General features: G+C 43.3%; 1 protein-coding gene across 1 annotated transcript in view; it reads right to left on the reverse strand.

Annotated features, from left to right (window-relative positions):
- Megf10 (multiple EGF like domains 10) overlaps positions 1-21,024 on the reverse strand; it is a 150,632-nt gene extending 129,608 nt beyond the window's left edge. Inside the window, exon 1 of the mRNA XM_032885345.1 lies at positions 20,320-21,024. The gene's annotated coding sequence lies outside the window, so the exon portion shown is untranslated. The remainder of the gene's footprint in view (positions 1-20,319) is intronic.
- Between the last annotated feature and the right edge of the window lie 2,246 nt (positions 21,025-23,270).

The raw sequence follows: 23,270 nt of genomic DNA on the forward strand, positions 1-23,270 counted from the left end.
GAACCTAAGCCATCTTAGCCATCACTGCCCTTTATGCTCTGTACTCTTCTGAGTTCTGCAGAATTTGAGGTTCTTAACTCCTCAGTTTGGATTCTTCTGCGTCAACGAAGCTTTGGGGTTTCAGATCTTCCTCGCCCGTAATTGCCAAGGATATCAGAATTACACAAAACGCTGCTGTTTCGCAAGTGTTTCTGGCCAGTGCTCCCGCAGACCAGTTGTTATTTATAATACCTATAGAGAGAAAGGAGCTTAAAAATTAAGTCACCCTGCACTTCCCAACAAAGCAGGGCACAGCTGTAGTGGGGATTTGGAGCAACTGCTCTGCGAAGAGACAGCGAGACTCTGTCTTTCTGCAAGGTCTGCTCAGGTCAAGGCAAGTGGCATGGATTAGGGAGGTCCTGAGTCCTAATACCCAGCAAGACCAGCCTCGGGATTGCAGATGGCTTCCTGGAACAGGGACTCTGTGCTGTCACCTGGTGTTTGCACTTCAGGGTCTCTTGGGGAACAAAGGCCAAGATCAAGCTTTAAAAATATTTAAAAGCCAATTACATATTTTCCCTAAAGAAATGGTACACTAGTTCAGTGAGGAAAGAACATGATTTGTATTCACATATTTTCCTCTAGAGCCATCATGGCGAGGTGGAAGAAATCGGGGCGTACTTTTGAGCAGGAATTTGCATTTGTTCTGCAGTTAGTTCATTCTTGAGGTTCCTGAAGCACATTCTTTAACCGCAAAAGGTTCTGCAGGCAAGCGTGGGCTACAGGCTAGCCAGGAAGCAGCATAAGAAAAGAGCCCCCTGGAAAAGAAGCCATCTGTAACGTATTTCAGCTGCTTCTGGGCACGGAAGGGGCAGGAAGAGCTGCTGGCCAAGGCACATGCTTGAGCCTCCTCTGTTTAATGTCAAGATTCACCATCAGACCAAGGTCCTGTTTGGATAAGGTTAGGTTCAGCTCCAGGCTACCACAGGCGCCCTCAATGCTCGAACCCCACAGTCTACTAGTGGCACTCTATGGTCCAGACAGTGTCTGGGTCTCCCTAGCAAGTTCATGAGGTCAGAGAGCATCTTCTTGATCTTCTTATCATAGAAACATTGCAGAAGAATGTTGGGTGCTTTATCCCAAGCAGAGCTAGAACTCAACACCACTCTTTGTGTTCCTCACACAGTACAAGGAGAATCCAGCCATTCTCATTAACCAGTTGAGCAGTAGATGAAATATATTTCCTTTACTCAGGAAGCATTTTGTAGTGTCATTCAAGGCCATGCCAAAGTAAAGCAAGAAAAGCAAGTTAGTGGATCAGTGATCCCAGCTTCCTGCAGCCGGAAGTCACTGCTTTCCCCATACAAAGATACCAAGACATCACCTCCAACTGGTTCAATTCTAAAGTGGCAGCCATGCTGAGTGTCCCACTGGCAATAGCAAACTGAGTTGATCCTGATAACCACAATTTGGCCTAAAGTCTATTTAGGATAAAACTTGCACTGGGTCAATGAAACAAAAATGTACTAAAGAGAACTCTCTCACCCGAGACTAACTTAACCTGGCCTTCTTCCCCTCAGTGCTCTGTTGACATTCAACCATAAATATAAGAATCCCACTGCCCAGACACAGCCATCCTCACCCTCTACTGCAGCTTAGTCACCAACTGCTGGGTCCAAATGAATGTGTGTGCAGCATTGTGCTTGGCCATTTCATCTCGGCACAATGGATGGTTTCTGGCATTACGCACAGTCACCTCATCCCATTTGAGGAAACACATCATGGATGAATGCAAAGTTTCCCAGCACTTCCCCAGAGCTTCCCTCTAGTTGAGGCACAGATGGGTCCAGTGTCTGCACCTACTTTGGGAAGCTGTTTGTGTTTAAAGAGCTAGTCCTTAGAACTCATCGCAAAACTCGTCCAGTTCCCTCAACCATTTCTTTACTTGCTAACATTTTGTTCTGAAAGAAAAAAAAAAACTACTGGCAAGAATTGGTTGTGGTGGTTTGAATATGCCCCATGGAGAACAGCATGTGTTGGAGGAAGTGGGGGTGGGCTTGGAGATCTTCCTCCTATCTTCCTGGAAACCAGTCTTCTGTTCACCTTCAGAACAAGATGTAGAACTCTCACCTCCTCCTGCACCATGCCTGCCTGGATGCTGCTATGTTTCCTGCCTTGATGATAATGGACTGAACCTCTGAACTTGTAAGCCAGCCCCAATTAAATGTTGTCTTTATAAGAGTTGCCTGGTCATGGTGTCTGTTCACAGCAGTAGAACCCTAACTAAGACACACCCTTCTCAGGAGTGACATGATTTACCATCAAAAGAAACAGAGAAGGCGTGCTTAGCCACCAGCCCATAGAAACACCAAAGTCTCTTCAGTACCAATGAATGGACACACGTGCCATAGTTGCCTTAATTGTGAGACCTCATTTGCAAAGACAGAACAATCTGGCTAATAAACAAGCAAACAGAAAAGGTTCTTCTAAATCCTCCAGCTTGGTAAGCAATTCTGTAGGTCAAGCCACTGGAAATCTGCCTTGGCTGGACAGAGTCACCACCTCTGCCTGCCACCTTTGAAAAATCCTGAGAAGTCACAGCCCTGTCCTTTAGACAAACATTTGCTTGATATTCTAAAGGCTAAGATGGACGGTCATTTTCAGATCTTCGGACTTTATACCATAGCCTCAACCAAAGACACTTGTGCTGGGAGGGGACAATGGGACTTAGAAGGTTAACTATGGGATGACACTATCATAGAAATTACAGGGCACAGCAGTACTGAGCTGCAGGGAGGCCCTTTGAGCATCTCTCAGGGACAACACAGACAACATTACAAAGCATCATTTACAGACAGCGTGGAGAGAAAGGCAAAGACTTTTTCTCTCTCCCCCCATCCCCTCCCAAGCCTGGCAGAGTCCTGCATCACAAGCCATTTGTTTTGATTTTGGTTTTTTTTTTTTTTTTTTTTTTTTTTTGGCAAGAGAAAAGAAAAAAGCCTCTTTTCCAGGTTAGTCTTCCCTGAAGTGAAAGGTGGCCATCTGCCTCAACTAGGCCAAGGAACTCCCTGTGCCTGCATCCAAGGCTAAGCAACAACATAGGTGTCAATCTTCTAGGAGAATGGGGCCTTCTTCCCACCTGGAGACGCTCTCTCTGCCTCTTGGGCTGCTTGTCCCTGCTCACTGTCTCACTACAGGCTCTGTCTCATGAAAGAACGACCATGAAGCTAATTATTCAAACTTCCAGGCTGTTTTCTCATCTGCTAACTCTTGACAATGGTTCTTATTAGTGGAGGCAAGATAGAGCTAGAGCGGTCTTAAAATCAGCGGCACAACCTTTTCCCTCACCAGTGTATGGTAGGAGGCAGGTGAAGATTAACTGTTCAAATAAGTATTAAGGCTATGGGTTAGTTCAGATTTTCATTTGATTCATATGGCCCCATAATTCCAAATAATCTTAAAATTAGTCAAGCCCACAAAAAATGTTTTAATATTTGTTTTTGCTTATGCTGTTTTGCTGGGGCTGCTACAAGAAAATATCACAGAACTTGGGAGTTTAAACGGAAGACACTATCTCTCGGGATTGAAGGAGCTAGAAGCTGAAGGTCCCAAGAGTCTTCATCCTTGGAGATGTAGCTTAGAGATGGTCATATCATCACTATGTCCTCTGCTTTTCTTTCATTAGCATTTATTTATTTTACATGTTCATACTTAATACACCAGTAATTATAGACCTACTATGAAAGTGGTATTCAGAACCAGATACATCAAAAATGCAAAGACAACATAACAGTTGTAACAGTGTAACAACACTGACCAACTTCAGCATTCAGTTCTGCCTTTTGTTTCCATTGCATAGAATCACTAGTCAATTTCCAAAAAAATAAATATTTTAGCCACAGCTCAGGGTTTTTGTCATCAATGTAAACAATGCACACCTGGAAATCAATAACAGTATGTTCGCACGTGACCTGCACCTAAACCAAACTAGCTGCTATTTCAGTGAGCTCTGGGCAACACGTGCACCTATATCTAGCCTGTCCTTTTGAAGGCCTGTGTATATGAAGCAATAAAGTTTCTGTACAAGTTTGTTCATTTAAAACAATAACAACAACAAATCCATGGTAGAGGGGTCTGAATATAGTGGTACATGCCTTTAATCTCAACACTCAGGAGACACAGACAGGTAGATTTAAAGTTATCCTGGCCTATGTAGCAAATTCCAGACCAGCCAGGGCTACCCAGTCTCTAACGTTCTATAGGGATAGACTGAAATAATGTCAGTGGAGAATGGCATATCCCCTGGCTGGTGACATATTTGGGAGACATATTCAATAGACACAGACAAGACAAAGGGTTTATCTGGAGACTATATTGACTTACTTGGCAGCACAATGTAGGGGTTAGTTGATGCTGGTCGTGGGAGTGGGAGTTCTACCAGTATGCTCATGACCAGATGACTTTGCTGTCTCCTAAGCCAGGTGCAGTGCCATCCTCAGCCTCACTGGAGAAGGGCATCTTCCTCCATATCCTGTGCAGCTTCAGTACATGCAGCAAGCCTGAAACTGGGTCATCGTCTGACTGTCCACACTGTCTTTAAATTTTCTTATGGATTGCCCCAGGGATGACTTGGTCTTTGCTAGCCTGAATCATACCTCCTTTCTCAATTTTTCTATTCTGTCCCAGTTTCTGGAATAGATTGTCCAACCTCAGAATATCAGGAGTCATCCTGCTGATAAGTAGGTAGACCCATCAATAACCTGGAATTCTGTCTCATGAGCCTGCAAGCGTTCTGTGACTATAATTCAAGGATTATGGATCTCAAGGCTACAGATACCCAATGCCAAGCCTCCCCTACTTTTGTTTACACCTGAAACCTGCCATATCTTCATCATCTGAGAAATACGGGTCTCTTCTTCATCTGGTTCTAGGAGATCCTTGGCAGAGAATACATTCAGTTTTTCAATCCTCAGGTAAGCAGGGTAAGTTGAGGAACCTTATCTAACTCTAGCAATGACACTGGGCTGACATTCCAAGGACCAGTCATCATTGAGGTCAAGAGGGTCATTCCAGTACTCATGAGCTCTGATCAACTCACCAGTAGAGTTGAAGATCATTCCTTCATCCTTTAAAAGCTCATCTAAACTGTTGAAAATGTCAGGGTCACACAGTTTGAGGATAACTCCAACAAACATCCACTTTCAAGCTGTCTCTCTAGAAGCTAGAGTGCGATTAGCATCCTAGGTAGCACCTGTCAAAGCTTTGTTCTTGTCCTTTCCCTCCTGAACCCCACCCTGGCAGTCTCTGTGTACATGTGAGGGGGGGTGCATATATGCATGTGTGTAGAGGCTGAAGGTCAACTTCAGACACTACCCACTTTTTTTAAGACAGCATTTCTTTTCCTCTTGGAAGTCACAAATGGGCTAGATTGACTGGTCAATGAGCCTTGGAAGTCCATTTGTCCCTGCCTTCCTTAGTACGGTTGTTATAAGTGATGACTGACTTTGCATGTGACCTCCCGTTTACGTGGAAAGCACTTTACAGACTTTGAACCATCTCAGCCCCATCTTCATTTTATTAGAGCACCAGCTCTCTTAAATAGGGGATCCACTAGTGCGCCTCTATTTAACTGTTATCAACTTATGACGGATCTTATCTCTGAGCACAGTCAATGGAAGTTAGGGATTTAACATAAAATTGGCAGTGGAATGGGGTATGATTCAGGTCATAGCACCACACTTAACCATTTTGAGGTAGAAACAAGGTACAAAGGATTGTCTATGTGCTAGGAATGTACATTCTAAAATCAATTTATGCTGGAGAAAGAAAGCATTTATAAGCTCTTCTCATAAGCCCCAAGCTTTCTTCTAGATTCCAACATGCCTGCCTATTCACCCCTACTCATGGAAGGTGAAAGCGGTACAGAGGGCCGCAGTGGCCTGCGATACTCGCGATAAGAGGACACAAAGACATTCAATTCAAGCTATGGCTGTCTCAAGAGAAAGACTATATGGGTAAGGCCTGCAGCATAGACTATGCTTACTAAATCCAGACTCTGAGCACTGAAGGTTGCACCTCTCAGCCAAGATGTCTTCATGAAGAGTGGAGAGGGGCATTATCTCAATGTTTCTTTCCAAGCCAAGAACTAGATGGCAGTTTCTTAATAAAGACTCTGCTGTTTGCCTGAACTGCAAAAAAGCTGAGTCTGCATGCTAATTAACTCAGCAAGTTCATACCCAACACAGTATGGCATATGAAAGACAGTTTAAGCCTGAGATCCTTACATAAGGATTGTGGAATAGGCTGAATGGAAAACAGAAGTGACCCAGACAAATCCCTGGATAGAAACCAGATACTGACAAGCAAAGGAACCAAAGTTACTGAGCATTTGCTGAGTGGCTGTACCCAGCTCTCTCTACTCACAGTCTCACTCAATACCCTTAATGGCTCTGTGAGGAAAATAACATCGTTATTTCCCGCCTAAGTGATAAGAGAACTGAGACATCATCGGGTAACTGACTTCAGTATAAACATCCAATAAATGATGAAATAGGCCAAGTCCAGGAAGCTTGGTTCTGAGTCCATGTGCTAAACTACATTATAGCAACCCACGCCTCAAGCTTTCAACTACACTTGTCCACTAGATGTAACAATTAGTGCTCACAATGTATGTTAGAATGAAAATCCGCTAGTGTGGGAACTTTCTTACCTTAGTCATTTCCTTATCCCTAGCATAGACAATTGCATCCAAGACAATAAATTGGTGCTTAATAAAATGTACCTCACTGGGGAGACAGCTGAATCAATAAAGAGCTTATGTAAGTAGAAGTCTGATCCCCAAACCCCATGAAACAAAAAGGCCAGGCATCGTGACACATGCTTGGTGTGGGAGGACGTTGCATAGACTATGGCCAGAAGAGTGTTAATCAGTGTGAGGTAAGAAGGAAATCTAGTTCAACATGACTCAGTAGCTAGTGTTGGTTCAAACTTCAAGAGTTTGACATGGGCAGGTTATTTTAGGCATATTTAAGTACAGTAGAATTTGAGGAGGGTGGTTCCTTGATGTAACAATTCCATATGCAGAATGAGGCATAGTTACATCAAAACTCTCCTCAAGAAGTACATGTTAGTTCCTTCATGAAGATGGTCTGTAGACTGGATAGATGTGTTATCTTAAGGGCCTAGGGGAGGATCTGATATGTTCTCAGCCATACAGAAAGTTCAGATGTCATTGGGACTATCAGTCACATCCAATTCTGGTTGTAGGAGCCTAGGGAAGCCCCTGGCCATACAGATTAGCACAGAGGTCTCCTAGACTGACTATTAACCACCTCTGGTCCTGCTTGTAGGAGTTTGGGATAGCCACGGATGGTCTGGCCCTATACTTAGTACAGGGTTTACCTAAGCCACTAGCCATCTCCATTCCTAGCCTTCTGGGTGGAAAACAGGTCATACATCTCTTTCTTTGAAGAGACAACTCTGTGTGTTTAGCATCTCTGGATTCCCTCATGCTTATCTGTGAGTACACAGACATTTTTGCTCCTAGCAAAATCCTAGCTTGGAATCCTAGCACTGGGAAGACAGAGACCAAGAGATACCCTAAGGCTCCTCCTAGCCAATCAGATGAACCAACTGAAAGACACGGTCTCAGTAAAAGATGGCGGACACCAAGGAGCAACACTAATGTTGCTCAGTGGCTTCCACAGACATGCAGCAACACATAACACACACACACACACACACACACACACACACACACACACACACACACATCCTTTTATTTAAAAAAATCATGTAATTAAATTATTTATGAATGTATTTGTACAGAGTTGGTGAAATTATTGCACTAATAATTTAAGGTTACCCCCCCCTATTTTTTATAGCTCTATCATCAACAATAACCCCTTGCAATCTACTGCATTTTTCATGGTAATATAGGCTGCATTCAATCACTTGCCATTAATCCCCGTGGCTCAGATTTAAACTATTAATTTCCATCATGGGGTTCTCATAGCACGGTTGACTCATTGCCTTCACTAAACAACCCTTTCCTGTGTGAGACATGCCACCTACCTAGGTACACACCTTCATGGTTCAGAGAGTTAAGCATTAGCAACAGCTTCTAAGACTTCCGTCCTTGTCTCCAATGTACACTTCCATTTTAATTTATCAATACTTGATCATAAACATGCCACTGTGTTGCCTCTGCCTGCTGCCCTTGCCTGCCGTGTACCACCCCCCCCCACACACACACATTTCTACAAGCTGGAATTCTCTCTTCCTTCATTTTATGGCATAAGCTTCACCTGTCTTTCAAAGTTCCATCTCTTCCAAAAAGCCCTGTCTAGTCACCCAAACTCAGGGCTCTGAGGTAAGTAATTGCAGTCTGTCACCTGTTCCCTCATCCTCTCCCATCTTCCTAAGAACACTGCAGTCTCTTTTCATCTTCAGCATCCTTCCCAACAAGCAGGAAAGCCTTACCTCATAGCAGACACAAAGTGAGCACAGATTGTTCAATTCTTGCAGGTAGTTACATCTTACCCAAACGTAAAACATCTGGATATTTTATAAGGTGAAAAAACAGGTGGGTTAAAGTTGACATAACCAACAATTCATCATTTTAACCATGTTATACAAATACCACCATTGTGACTATCCACTTCCAGATTGTTCCCCCACCAACAAGACACCAAACATTTATCAGGCTCTTCTACCATTCCCTTCCCTTCTGAGAGTATTGGTTTGTCTTGTCTAGATTGTTCGTGTAAATGGAATAATGTACCATGTAGATTTGTAAACATACCTCCTCTCATGTCGCATAGTCATCCATGTTGGAACATGTGCCGTGCTTCATTCTCTTTTTGTGACTGGATAATATTCCAGTGTATAGTTACATGGTCCCTCATCCTCAACTGATGGACATGTGAGTTTCTATCCACCAAAATAATTTGGACTATTTTAATGTTTCCGTGAATATGTACTCAGTTTTTCTTGGAGTGCCTGTCTTAAATTCCCCATTACCTTGGAAGAGTAAGTTCTGTACTAGGAACTGTACCAGCAGCTTTGTCTCATTCTACAGTCAAGATAATGTCTCTTTTAGCAAAACACTCTAATTAAACACATATGCTCATTAGTAAATTTTATCATTTTTATACTTCAGAATGTTTTAAAAAATCCCTTATAGCTTGCATTTATAGTGGAGGCTACACATTTTAAACTCTGTGCTAATTAGCAGAATCTGATTTAAGTGCTCGAATGCATCACTCATTTGAAGCATAAGCAGGTCTAATTCCTGGGTGGGTTCATTATTCTTCCTTGCTTTCATGTGACCTGCTTTGAATCATGATTAGAGTAGGTCCTAGATGCTTACTGTGTACCTGCCATTACAGTACACACGACTGAGTTACATGCTATTACCATGTCACAGATGATTGACAGATCTCAAAGAGCTTGCCATTTGCTCAAAGTCACAACGTTTTAAGAAGAGAGGATGAATCTCAGACTACATTGTCACATTTCAAACAGTAAAGGCAAGGAGCAGACCAAGACCATCAAAATCTTGTCTTTTTATTCCACAACTATAATCACGTTTACATAAATCAATATTCAACCTCTAACACCCATGTCCTAAATGAAGAATACAAAATAGGAACTCAGATCTCTCACAGATGGAATACCCATGTCCAAGCCAACAGCCCAAACTCTCCTTTAGAAAATAAACCATTCCTATTCTTTTTCCAGTTGAATCTATTATCCCATATTAAAAATACGGAGTTGGGTGTCCCACAAATGCAGTGACTCATGCTGATACAATCTACATGGTCCTACACTCATAGATGACAGAAAACAGGGCAGTCTGCTGTGAAACAGGAAGTGTTAACTGCTTTGCTGCTCTGCCTCCCCCCAACAGCACGGAGTTTGGTTAAGACAGGTGAGAGACAAGAGGTGGAAACACCCCTATCACTGTGTGCTGCTGTGGAAAACAGTAAGGTACACACCTTACTCATGAGTGTGTGTGCAAAAGTGTATGTGCACATGTGGGTGCATGCCTGTGTGTGTGTGTGGAAGTATTCCAATACCAGAATTCAGGACAACCATCATCTAACGAGTCAAAAATAAATACCTATGATTCACATGGTCCTTCCCTGCTTTTTCATGGCAGATTATTATGTATTCGAAGAAGGTAAAGATAGGATAGCCTACTGTTTGGCTATCTTGAGTTTAGAGTCTAAAGAATGGTATTCTGCTAACATTTTAACCTCTCAGTACTGGATTTGCTGCCTAGACGAACATAGTATCTGGGCAAGCCATTGATTTGTATGTTGGCTCTTCCTGCTATGGGACAGTAACTCCTGCACATTAAAGTTCTATCCTTCTAGCATAGCAAGATCCATATGATAAGGGTTTATCTCTTCCTATCATTATTAGAATTTAATTCCATAGTAAACATGGGGCTTTAGTATTTTAACTTTTCCCCACAAAAGGGCGTAAACACATCAAAATGCAACTGCTCAAGGATTTCTGGCAAGCTGAATACATCCACATAAACCACATTGAGCCCAACCCCTCTGTGGACAGAGCACAGATTCTGATAGAAAACTAAGTACCACAAGCACCCTGTGCCCGATAAAGCAAAAGAATTAAACGTGCCACTTGGGGCATGGACAACATCAAAAGGCATCACTAAGATAATGAACAACTAAAAGCAGAGACCACACATAAGGAACAACAACAAAGAGATAGCATGCGACCCTCCGATGGCTTTCAGCCAACACGTCATCTTTATATGACTTCAAGTATAGTCCAGTAGTCCCCACTCTGACCCCCGAGGAGAGAGCCTCTCTCTCTACCTCATATAGACAGAGCTAAGGAACCAGCCTAATGGCAATGAATTGAAAATTAATTAACTAATAAAGCCAGATTTTAACATGATCATTTTGCTGTGTGAGGCTCCCCCTTCACATATCATTCCTGCATACGCATCATTGGCAACACCAAAGCCCCATTTAGAAAAGGAAAACCCAACTACGGGAGAGATGAGAGTGGAAAGCTAATGAAAATAAAGATACTTGCCTCTCCACAATCCACTTGTCTCTTCTTCTTTTAATGGATTTGCAAGGATAATCTATAATCAAGGTCCAAAAACAGACTTCATTAGGAGCCCTACGTGACCTGAAGTAAGTCATAAATTGCCCTCTCCTGAGTACCACTCTACTTAAGGCAGATGCTGCCAGCCACGAAACCTCTTATCTCAGAGGAGAAAGGATTCCTACTGGCCGAGGGCACCAGCTGTCTGAACACTTGATACAAATGTGTTCTCTAGAACCCATTACACCCAGCAAGGCTTTCCTCCTCAGCTTCCCTCGGTCAGCATCCTTTGTCTAGTTGAAAAGAAAAATTAAGAAAGACTCACGGAGAATAGCTACCCACAAATATGCACAGGAACTAGGGACAGGGTGTCCTTTTGAAAGAAACCCAGAGGCAAAGTCTGAATGAATGGCATACTTTTCGTAAAGGGGGTAATCAGGCTAAAAGAACAATTCTGTTGGAAAGTCGGCGACCTTTGCAGAGGATATGACCTTGAATTTGAATCTTCCTCTGATTCGAAGAATGTGCCCAGTTGTTGATCTCACAATTAGATCTTTACAGGAAGTTTGTAACTCTTCTCATCAAGTACAGAGATCCGATTTGGGAGTTGGGAGTGAGGGATGGTATTAAATAGCATTATAACTTCCCAAATATATTGGTAACATTCTGGTGGATTCAGTTGTATTTTGAACTCAAAAAGTAATTCTCAAATGCAAGATCTCTATTCAAATCCATATTTGGATGGGAATTATTAACACTTCAGATATAATTAGTAATCATTACCCAAGAAATCTTCCTCTGAGATATCAGGCCATAATCCAGGGTGGTTTTTAGAACTGACACTTAGGTGTTGTTGGTGTTAATTGATTAGCAACCCTGGGCTGGCCTGGAACTCACCGTGGAACTGAAGATGCCCTTGAAGTCCTGATCCTCCTGATTTTACCTCCTGAGTGCTGAGATTCCAGGCATGTGCCTCCATGCCCAGTTCATGTGCTGACAAGGATTGAGCCCAGGTCTTTGTGCTAGGCAAGCCCTCTATCAACCCCTAGCCCTGATGTCTGTCCTGATGAACCTGGAGAAAGAAGCTAAGAAATATGTCTTTACCTATCATAGAGGGGGATCTTTTAGTCTTAAAAAGTAAGTAATAAAATTCTATAATCAGATAAGTCAGTGAGACAATGGTAAAAAATAAAATCTTTCTTGGTCAAAGACACACTGGTGTTTCATCAACTTCGTGTTTTCCCTGAAGTGTGTCTGCAGCCTCACGCAGTAGATGAATGAGTCTTCCTCAGAATTACATTTTGCCTCCTACACATTGCTGTCAGTAGTTTAACTGTGGAAGGCCTTGACCTCCTTTCTTTGTCTGTCTGATTTAAGTGTGTCTGCTTCCTTGGGGCTACCAAGCTCAATCGGACAGCCAGCCAGAGCCAAGTGGAACATCAGCCAACCCACAAACAATGGATGCCTTTCTCTGTTTGTCACATGAGCAGTGTTGTATTACAGCTATTGTTCCCCCAAGGAGAGAGGAAGGGAACAGCTTCTCACAGACCAACTATTTTCCATGCCCACTCTGGCCATCACCAAAATTAAAAATTAAAAAAAAAAAGGAAAAGAAATAAACGTGCTATTTGAATGGAACCCTATAACCCCAAACAAGAATCCTAGTGCACCCCTAGACCATCGGCATCACCCTGCCTCGCTGAGAATGCACATTCCCGGGTCCAGCACAAGCATTTCCAACCTCACTGACGGCATTGGCACATCTGTTTAAGGGATGAAGTAGAGGCAAGAAGGAAACTGGCTGGGCCTTATATTGAGTGCTGTGCCAGGGTTATAAATCTTAGTCTAGAAAGCAAAAGCGCGCAAAAAGAAACAGGGGTGCTTAAAAACAGTGATGGCTCTCCAGAAGACAACGGGAGTGTTAGTGAAAGAGGCAGGGCGGGAAGAGAAGAAGAAGGACGTGCTGGAGCATCCCACAGAGACTGAGAGCATCAGAAAGCAACAGACCAGGACAGTTCCTGATGGCAGAAGGAACCAAGAAAGCCACGGTCACTGTCACCAACAACAGTACAAGCAGACATGTATGCTGGGCTGTCATGTAGCTCAAAGGCAGAAATGACCGTTTAGCATAGCGTATACATTGGGTTTGCCCTCCAGTTACACACACCACACACACACACACACACACACACACACACACACACACACACACACACACACACACACACACACACACTTTTTCACACACACATCTCACCATCCTCTCAAAATGTACAAAGATCTTTTTTTAATATTTTGTTTTAAATATTTTGAATTTCCGTCAATAAACTTTAAAAGTTTCAAAGCCTTTTTTTTTTTTTTTTATTAACTTGAAATTTCTTGTATCCCCCCCCTTCCACCATCCTCCCCCTCTCCCCCAACAGTCTAGTTCAAAATCTTAGCAGGACCCAGGGTATTGCTACCCTATGAGGTCAAAGATCATATTTAATATTTTGCATTTTTAAATATGGGGAAGCCCTTCAAGCTCTTCCTTTCTCTGATTCCTTCCGGGGGTCCTAAAGTTCAGTGGTTTTTGAAAAGTCAGCCAGCTCAAAGCCTTTTTACTACATAGAGTGACATTCACGTTAGGTAAGTAGCTTCAGGCTGGGACAGCTGACACCATCACGTGGTAAAGCAATCTTGAGACAGGTCAAGGGTAAATCTGAATTCCGCCCCTGATGACTCTAGAAAGCTCAAGCCCTGGCTATCCCTTCCTGTGAACTCCCTCTGCGGTGGAAAGGCTGGTTTTCCAGTCATGCCTTGTCATGAATGGGGAAGGACCTCTAAGCCAAACTTTATTTGAATCTCAATAGGGCGCCCACATCTGGTCTCTCTAAGAAACTAATAGCAGTAACATGTGTTGGGTTCCTTTAAAACACAGACAGTGATGTGAGGGGCAGACAGAAACCAGTCCTGTGACTCCATAAGGAGCTGTCATAAAGACGATTCTCAATCCCTTTGACATGGTTCGTCAATGCTCCCACTGCCATGTATTTGCTGGGATCGCCCTGTCCGAGGTGTCCTGCCCATACGAATCCTCTGCAGAAAGTTCCCTGTCAGTGTACCTTCTTCCTCGCACGCACCTTTCAGACCTGCCTATTAAACCCTGACTACCCCCAGCGCTACCTGGATGGATGGATAGATAGATAGATAGATAGATAGATAGATAGATAGATAGATAGTTAGATAGACAGACGGTGTGTGTGTGTGTGTGTGTGTATGTATGTAGAGAGAGAGTATATATATTATATGTGTGTGAATATATATTTAATCTAGATTTTTTCCAAAGGTATTAACTCTTTCTTGGCAATTGTAATGTTTATTGTTACACATTATATATCTAATAAATATATAATGGTGTAAAGAATAAAACTCAAACCAATTAATTGTAAAAGCCAAAATCATGTGTTGTCATCAATTCCTCATTTAAAATAAAGAGTTTTTTTTTAATCCAAATATAGTGGAACATATCTACACAAGCACAAGGAAGGCAGAGGTAGGACGACCATTCAGATTTTGTCTAGTCTGGGCTACAGCCTTAAACCTAGTCTCAGAACAAAACAAAACAATCATTTTTTTAAAATAAACTTCTCAAGATTGTCAGTGAGGAGGAGTACTTAATTTTTTTTTCCATTTTGGCTGAAGGATTCGTTTCCTAAGCTTGAAACCAAGATGCTGTAGTTCTATTTTATTGTATAAAAAAAAATGACAAGAATTGATGCATTTTGGTTTTCTATTTCTACCAACGAATGTTTTTAAGGCTGAAGGCATAGAGCTTAGTGGAAGGGTGTGTGATTAGCAAGCCCAACACCATGAGTTCAATGTCCTGTTTGTTTGAGACAAGGTCTCCCTATGTAGCTCTGGCTGCCTTGGAATTCACCATATAAACCAGGATGGACTCAAACTCATAGAGATCAGCTTTTCTCTGTTTCCAGAGCAATGAGTGTGCCACCATGCTTGGCTCCCAGTTTTCAAATACTTATCTTTATTCATTCTAATTCTGGGGTGTGCGAGAATAAGTGCTGGTGGTCGCACCCCAACGTGGGTTCTAGGAACCAAATTAGGTCCTCTGAAAGAAGAGTATGTGTTCTTTACAGCTGAGCTGTCTGTCCAGCTCCCAAAACACTTTTTTTTGAAAACTAACTGAAGGATGGGAATGCATTAGGTAGAGTGCTTGTCTTCACGCAAGAGGTTTTGAGTTTTATTACCAATGGTGGTAGAACATGACTGCGGATCTCAGCACTTGGAAGGCAGAGGTAGAAGAATCAGAAGTTCAAAGCTGTCTTTGACTATATAATGTGTTTGAGGTTGGTTTGAGCTACATGAACCCCTGTCTCAAAATAACAAAACAACAAAAACAACAAAAAACAGAGTACTTAGAGGATTTGTTAAAGACCCATTACACGAGATGCCATCTGAAACTGTATTTTAGAGCCTGCCACATTAGCACATTTCGTCTGGGCTGGACATGATATTAATAACACGGTACTTGGTCACCCCCACAGTGAGGCTTCCTTGCTCCAAAGATCTGATGTTTTTAACAGATGCTAATATCCTGTAAATGCACCTAGCAAGACAAGGCGTCCCACGCTGAAATTCTATTTCCCTTGTCTTACAAGTGGAGCTGGAGGGGGGGGTGTATGATTTATGGCTCTCTGAGTAGGAAATTGAGGTGGTTAGAATGCTTTACATAGTTTCTTTATCTGGGAGAATAAATCATCAAAAATGAAATAGGAGAGAAATCAATAGGCATTAATAGTGTTAACTACAGGATGTAGTGTTACAGCCACACTTCCAGACTGGCTCGGGGCATGGCATTTATCATCAAAGAACAGACTCATGGCCACTGGCAGCTGGGCAGATGAAGTCCAATAAAATAAAACACCAGTGGCGTGAATATTGCACTCATTCACACATGGGCAAGCCTTTAAGCTGCCTAAATTAGCCCTTCACACACACACACACACACACACACACACACACACACACACACAAATATGTTTAAAAGCAGTAAGGATGATTACAGTGAAAGCTCATCTTCAGTGTTCAATATGGCTAAGAGATGAGCAGGAACTTTGGATTTCAGATTAAGGAATGGACAAGTTCATAATTGAGGCAATTCAGATGCACAGGCAAAACATTAGGCTGGTGTGTCCTCGGGCAGAAAAAAATCATTCCAGAGGGAAAGAATTATAAACGCTGAATCACCAGGACTCAATGAGTCTGCATCAATTCTTAAAATAAGCTCTCAGAGTAAATACTGGGCCCACATGCTTGCACACTGGGCTGTGTTCGCAGCCCGACAGCCTCAGTTTCCTGTGCTCACTCATCGATGTTGCCATCTCCCACCGGTGAACGGACTTCCCCTGTGTCTGTTTTATGTGCAATGGCCATGAGCCAATAGCTCGTCTTTGATGAGGCAGCATTTGCTCCAATTTGCATAATTCATTCTCAGAAAGATGAGTGGAAACAGGAAAAATAAAAACTCTACCGGCAATTACAAGTATTTTTCTCATTAAATTTAATGTGGGACAAAGGAGGAAGTTACTACAGATACTAAAAATGGCAAAGCTTTTGACAGAATTAGATGATAATTGACCTTGGCTAACGTTTGGTTCCTCGAGGAGGAAATAACCAAGGCAAAGGATGTTTAAGAAAGGGGAGCATACGGGATGCTGTGTCTAGACCACAAAGTAGAAGGATAAGGAGAGATGATTTGGCCTTCTGAGGCCACCGTCCCTCACATCACACAGCTCCGCCCCGTGTTTAGACCTGCTTTCAGGACTGTGTCCGTGTTGGAAAGTAAGAAAGACGGTACTGAGGCAGTTACCACGCATGTGCGAGTAAGGGCAGTGTTGGCTAGTTGTATTGATATCAGCGTCTCCACTTCATTACCAAGACACAGGTCTTCACAAGCAAAGGCCTTTGAAAGTACAATTGTCTCTTTCTCTGTTACATGCAGCACCTACTGTGATGTTGAACATGTAACATGAATTCAGTAGTATGGGGTGTTTTGTAAGTCCCCGAGGACGGCCTTGAGCGTCTTCTTTTCTGCCACTACCAACTTCATTGGTCATGTCTAGGTAAGTAGCAAATTCTGTACTGACTTCTCCACCACTCTGAATAGACACACTCGTAATAGATACTGCTCATTCATTCATTCATTCGTTCTTCTCCCACATGTACTATATAGCTTTTATATTCCAGCCATCTGAGTAAGTTCTTTCCAACAAGGAATGATGAACTCATTAACCTGCTGGGGATATCATTCAGATAACAATATGACCAACACTGTAAAAAAAAAAAAAAAAAAAAAAAAAAAGCTGTCCACAGAGAGGAATGGCAACCCAATGCAGCTACTGCCTCTGAGAGTTCGGAGGGAACATCTGATTTAAGCTAATTCCTCAAAGATAAGTGGACAGCAGGAAGCTGCTCACACAGAAAAGGCCACGGGCATTTTCAATAGAAAGGGCTATCTACACAGCTAGGCCACAGAAAGGAAAGGGTGCTGTGGATTTGGGGACATGTGACATCCACGGGGACTGGAGGGCTGGGAAGCAAGGACACAGAGAACAACAAAGGGGATGGCACAAAGGTGCTCACATGCAGAACAGCACCAAGGCTGACAGGCCCACTGGACTCTAGGACCCAACGTCCCTCCAACCCTACTTGGGGACTCTTTTCAACAAGCCCCTAGGAGATGCTGATGGTTTCCTCATGATCCGCCAAGGACCTAAGCAAGTGGATCACACGATCAGATTTGTATTTTGGAAATGTGTCATGAGACGGAAGAAACAGTGCTGCAGACGTATCCTCCCCTGTGGAATGGAGGTGACTCGTTGGGACCACTGTGGGACTCCGTGGATGCGCTCAACTTCACCCAAGACTTTCTGTCTCTGAATCAAGGAGGGGCCAAGGTTTACACATGGATAAACCATAGGAAACTGTTATTTGTTTAGGTAAAAAATGATCAGGTATTGGTAATTTCTCATGGCAAAAAAAAAAATCTAATTTCTTAAAAATTTTTCATCCTTGTTTCTGGTGTACCCCAAAGTCTGAAAGCAGCTGGTGGAATATAAGGGGGCTTAGTGCATTCCCGTTTTCACCTATCAATAGTTAGCCAGCAAAGATGGGAGTCCCATAACTCATGCACCCCAAACAACTGCTAAAAACGAGAAAGGGAACCAAACACGGTCACCAGTGAACTAAGGCCACTAATGGAAAGGCTTTAGAACCAGGAGGCACACCAAAGCTCTTTCCTTACCCTACCTCCTACTACACACACACACACACACACACACACACACACACACACACACACACAAAGCTCACACGTCATAAAACTGATGTCAAAAGAGAAGCAGCCTGTCTCAGATCACACTGAACACTTTACTGAAATCCTCAGTGTTCTGTGTTCGTGTGTATATTTAATCAGGTGTTGAGGTTTGTGGCTAAGGTATTCGAGATTTGCTTTATAGAGAGCTCCGGCCACAAGAAGAAAGTGCTGGCATACTTAAAATGAGGCCAGGCAGAGACGGTCATAAAGCAACAGCACACATTCATCTTGTAAGTACAATCAAAGAAATTAGTACAAAAGCCACTTAATGTAAGAGAGAATTCATAAAGGTACGATAAAGAAACTATGCCAACTCAAAAGGTTTCTAAGAAGTGTAGAGGCTGTCAATCCCCACAGTCTTTGTCATCCAATCATGAACTCGCCTCAGATCCCAGCTCCACGACATGCACCTTCCTTACCACTGAAAGTACCCCACAGAAAACACCGCAAAGAGCATAGGTGAGGCAGGCTGAGCAAACCTTCCTGCCCTGGGCGATGGTAAAGCCTGGAGGTGAGATCAGTCATCAAAGCCCTTTCAGTGAAAAATATCAAGAACTCTTGCCGATCGCTAACCATATGTGGATAATCACAGCAGCACACGGGTGGCTCAATAATAAGGTGATAGTAATAACAGCTAACTGCTCCTCTGTGTAGGGCTTGTTAGAGCTTCCAAAGCGTTAACTCTCTTAGCTCCTGAGTAAGCACGACTATTTCGTCCTGATTTTATAGACATGCATACAGGTGTTAACCCACACCAAACTGCACAACAGCAAAGCATCAGGGTGGCATGCTGAGCCCAGAACATCAGACTCTAGGAGTTCACCAAAGGAGTGCTTTGGCCTTGTAAACAAAACAAAAGCACCGTGCAAACTGACTCCTTGGAGCCTGCCAGTCAGACTGGTGGGATTTCTGGGTAATGTCATCCATAAGGACTGAAGGGTTTTTATTTGAGAATACTGTATACAAAGTAAGACCTGGCATAAAGGATCAAGAATGCCATTCTCTCCGCCTTGGCACAGCATGGCTATTATTGGCCAAAAGCAGAAATAATGCCTCATTCAGGCCAACAAAATCCCAGGCTTTCATTGTTCCCTTAAAAATGTAGGGGTTCGTGTGAGGTTATGTGTGAAAGGAGCAGCAAGTATGGTTCCCCATGTCTCTTTTATTCAGTAGGGCCATTCAGAAAAATACTTCCAGAAGAAAAAAAAAAAAGACAAAATGTTTTCCACAAATCGGGTGTTAGAGTCCTAGCACGAAGAGATTTAAAAGAAAAACAACAAAAAAGTGTACTTTCCTTAAAGAAGTAAATGCAGCTCTAAGGACTGTCCCTTTCTGCATCACCCAAGGGACCAAGCATTCTGACAAGGATTCCATAGTTTAGGAACCTGCCTGGAACCCCCCGCCCCTCCCCCACACCCTGAGAGGCATCCCCTGCTGGCAAACACAAACCGAGGATCAAGTACTAAAGAAAGAAAAGTTTAGGAAACTAGTCAAGACCCAAGAGTAGTACTAGACAGACCTCAGAAGAAGGCCAGGTTGAAGCTGTATGATCCCCCCCCATCTCCCTGCACCCACTAATGTCACAATCAACGTGGAACAAACACGGGCAAAGCAACACAGCGGCAGAAAATAAACACCCATAACTGGGAGACCTTCCCTGATTCCCTGCACGGTCCCAGATAACAAAACCAAACACAAACAATGACAACAAATCCCTCCCTCGGGAAGCAGATAAACCACCAGGACAGCACATCTTTTACCACTTCCATGAGACCAAGGAATTCTGATTAAAGGGAAACATGCCCTCAGGCCCCAAAGAGCCCCCCAGAAGCCACCAAGGCCAAGGGCTTCCAGAGTTGAGTTTGCTTAACTCTTACCGGGTCCTGAAATGCTGTGATTGGCAGTGCAACCTGTTTTCCCCTGGTCTTCACCCACTCCAGCCGAGATTCAAAATCTTTTCCCAGCCGCGGCTGCTGGCTTCCAAGCAGAATCCCAGGAGAAAGCAATGTATGCTAGTCTTGCTTAAGCTCTGGAGATGGGGACGCGGGGAAGCAGGCCCGTCCCGGAGCCCCAGTTTTGCACAGGGACCGAGTCCTGCTGCAAACTTGAACAAGCTTTTCCCTGTCTGGCAGGAGATGCTGGAGGAAGAAGGCGGTAACCCGAGCCCGGCTGGGATGCGAGCAGTTGCCTCTGCTGCAGCTGCTGCCTCCGGGACAGTGGCCGGTGGGGGGGAGGTTTGGGGAGGGGGAGCGATGTCGCTCGCTTGCGGTCCCTCCAAACCTGCAATCTCCTTCCGGCCGGACTCCTGGGACCCCAGTCAGTGACTGAGTCAAGAAGTTGGCAAACTTAAGACTCACCACGGGGCTTGAGAGAGTGATAACAGAGTGCTGTGCTCCACAGTACCAGTGCTAACCCCTCCTCAAAGTACCCCAGGAGAAGAGTCTAGGCCCTCTACAAGGATCTGGGGGGACAGGGCCAGCATCCGCCAAGCGGACAGGACAGCGCGTCCCCAGAGTGAGGGAGCGCAAAAGTGGGACGGAGAAAGGATGGGGACCAGGCCAGGTCACCAGGAACCGAGCGGCAGCTAAGTGACTGGGAAAGTGGGGAGGGAGGAGGGAGGCGATTGGAGGGTGACCCACCAGCCTGTGGGGCGGGCGCGGGGACAGCTCCCCCGTCGCCTAACTCCGGGCGGGTCGCTGCCAGGCCCTCCGAGGTGATTTCTTGGGGAATAGCTCCCTCTGCCGACCGCCCAGGATGCCCGGGAGACCCGGGGATAGACCTGAACAAGCCGGCTCCTCCGCCCACTTTCCCCCTCCCAGACTGCACAATTCCATTGAGTCCGACAACCTGGGAAGATACACTTTCTAGTTCTCAGACAGTGGCTTCTTAATTCTTCTCAGTTCCAAACCAACACGAAAGCAGGCAAGGTTTCAACATCGGATAGCCAGACAATTCTCTCCTGGAAGGTTCCTTTTCCTCAGATGAAGGAAGCTCTTTCTAGAAAATCCTCCACGCTTACAACTGTGTCAAATTATCTTGGCAGAAAATCCAGACTCCAAATTGCTTTGAGTGAACTCATAGTGAAACGAAGGAACACTCTTATTTCTTGAAGCAAAGTGAACATGTTTGAACCACACCTGTCCTCATCGTCTTTGCTGTTCCCTGAAATCTCTGGAGAGGACAGTCTGTTGTAAGCTGTCTAGTTGCTTTGTCTGTCCGTCTGTCTGTCTAGCTGGCTGATTAGCTAACTAGATATAACCCTCATTTATCTTTGGGAGACCGCCTTTGTCACAAGCACTACATACGGTCCTGGCGGGGAGGTCATTCAGGCCCTTGACCTGGGCTAGGACCCACAGATTCTTCTTGCCCGGAATCCGAACTGTGAAACACAAGGACAGCTAAGTCTCGAAGTAATTGATGTGTATGACAGTTTTCTGCAGCTCTCGGATGAATACCAGTTCAGTGTGTGTATTCCCCCAAAGCTTGCCCTAAAAAACCTACTACTCCACTTTCCTTTCAGTATTGTTGTCGGTTTAAATTTGCCTGCAGCATACTGTGCCGTGTTTGCTGTGCAGTTTGATGTGTTTTGAACAGTGGAAACATTTGGGTAACTTCCAGCAAGTGAGGCAATCAATAATTCTACTCCACTGCCAAAGTAAATCTCCAAACTGATTCCCATTTTGTCCAGTGGGGTCTTTTTAAATGTCTTGTTACAGTTTTATGTCTCTTGTTGATGTTGAGGGTGTTTGGTATGAAGGTCAGAGACAACCTGCCGAAGTCACTTCTCTCCTTCCATCATTGTGTGTCCAGAGAATCAAATTCAGGTCATCAAAATGGCAGCAAGCAGCTTTAATCCAGAGCCATCTTGCTACCCCCTCTGAGTATTTTCAGTGGCTACATGTTGTGTGCATCTTTTCTAGCGTTGAATATACATGACATCACATAGCTCATTAACTTTGTCACCCAAATCCTGACTGCGTTCCTTTTTTTTTTTTTTACTGTTGAGACGTGTTCAGTTGTATAGACAATACCACAGACAGTTTCCTCATTTACAGAGACATCAAGCTTAAGTAAAATATGTCTTCAAACTTTATTCCCTTTTGTTTCAAACTTTGTTAACTTCTCCTTTTTGTGTCTTTTGGTTTGGTTTGGTTTGGTTTGGCTTGGTTTGGTCTATATTTTCTATGGGGACTCTAGAGTTAGCTTGTCGCTATTTTAGAATCTTGATTTTAGACTGAGAGTACCTTAAACCAATTGAATATAGTTTCTGGTCTGTTAGTTTGCTCATTGGTCAATTTAAGGAGAATTGATATAGGGACAACACTGAATCCTCCAACCTACAAACTCCTTTATCTTCATTAATTTATATATTCTTTAATTTCTCTCATAAAAATTTATAGTTTTCCTCATGGAAATTTTGCACATATTTTAAAGTATATTCCTAAGAAATTCAGTGATTTGTGGTGCTATTATAAATGAAAATATTTGAAGATTTTAATTTCCTATTGTTTATTGCTAGTATAGAGAAATAGCTGGTGGGAGTAGCTTCATATTATAAAACTTGATTAAATTTTATTAATTCTAGTACTTTTGGTTTTGTTTTTATTTTTATTTTGAATTGTTTTTATTTTATTTTGGATTTTATACCTTCAATAAATTCAGGTTTTCTCCTTTATTTCTTACTTACTATACTGGATAGGATACCCAGGGCACCAGTAAATAAAGGCAGTCAGAGTTACTAGGTCAGGACTTTACATACCTTAGGTTATGTTTTAGTTACTTTTCAATTGCTGTTAAGCCAAACAAAACAAACACCATGACCGAGGCA

This window comes from Rattus rattus, chromosome 15, assembly GCF_011064425.1.
Source record: "Rattus rattus isolate New Zealand chromosome 15, Rrattus_CSIRO_v1, whole genome shotgun sequence".
NCBI classification, from domain to species: Eukaryota; Metazoa; Chordata; class Mammalia; order Rodentia; family Muridae; genus Rattus; species Rattus rattus.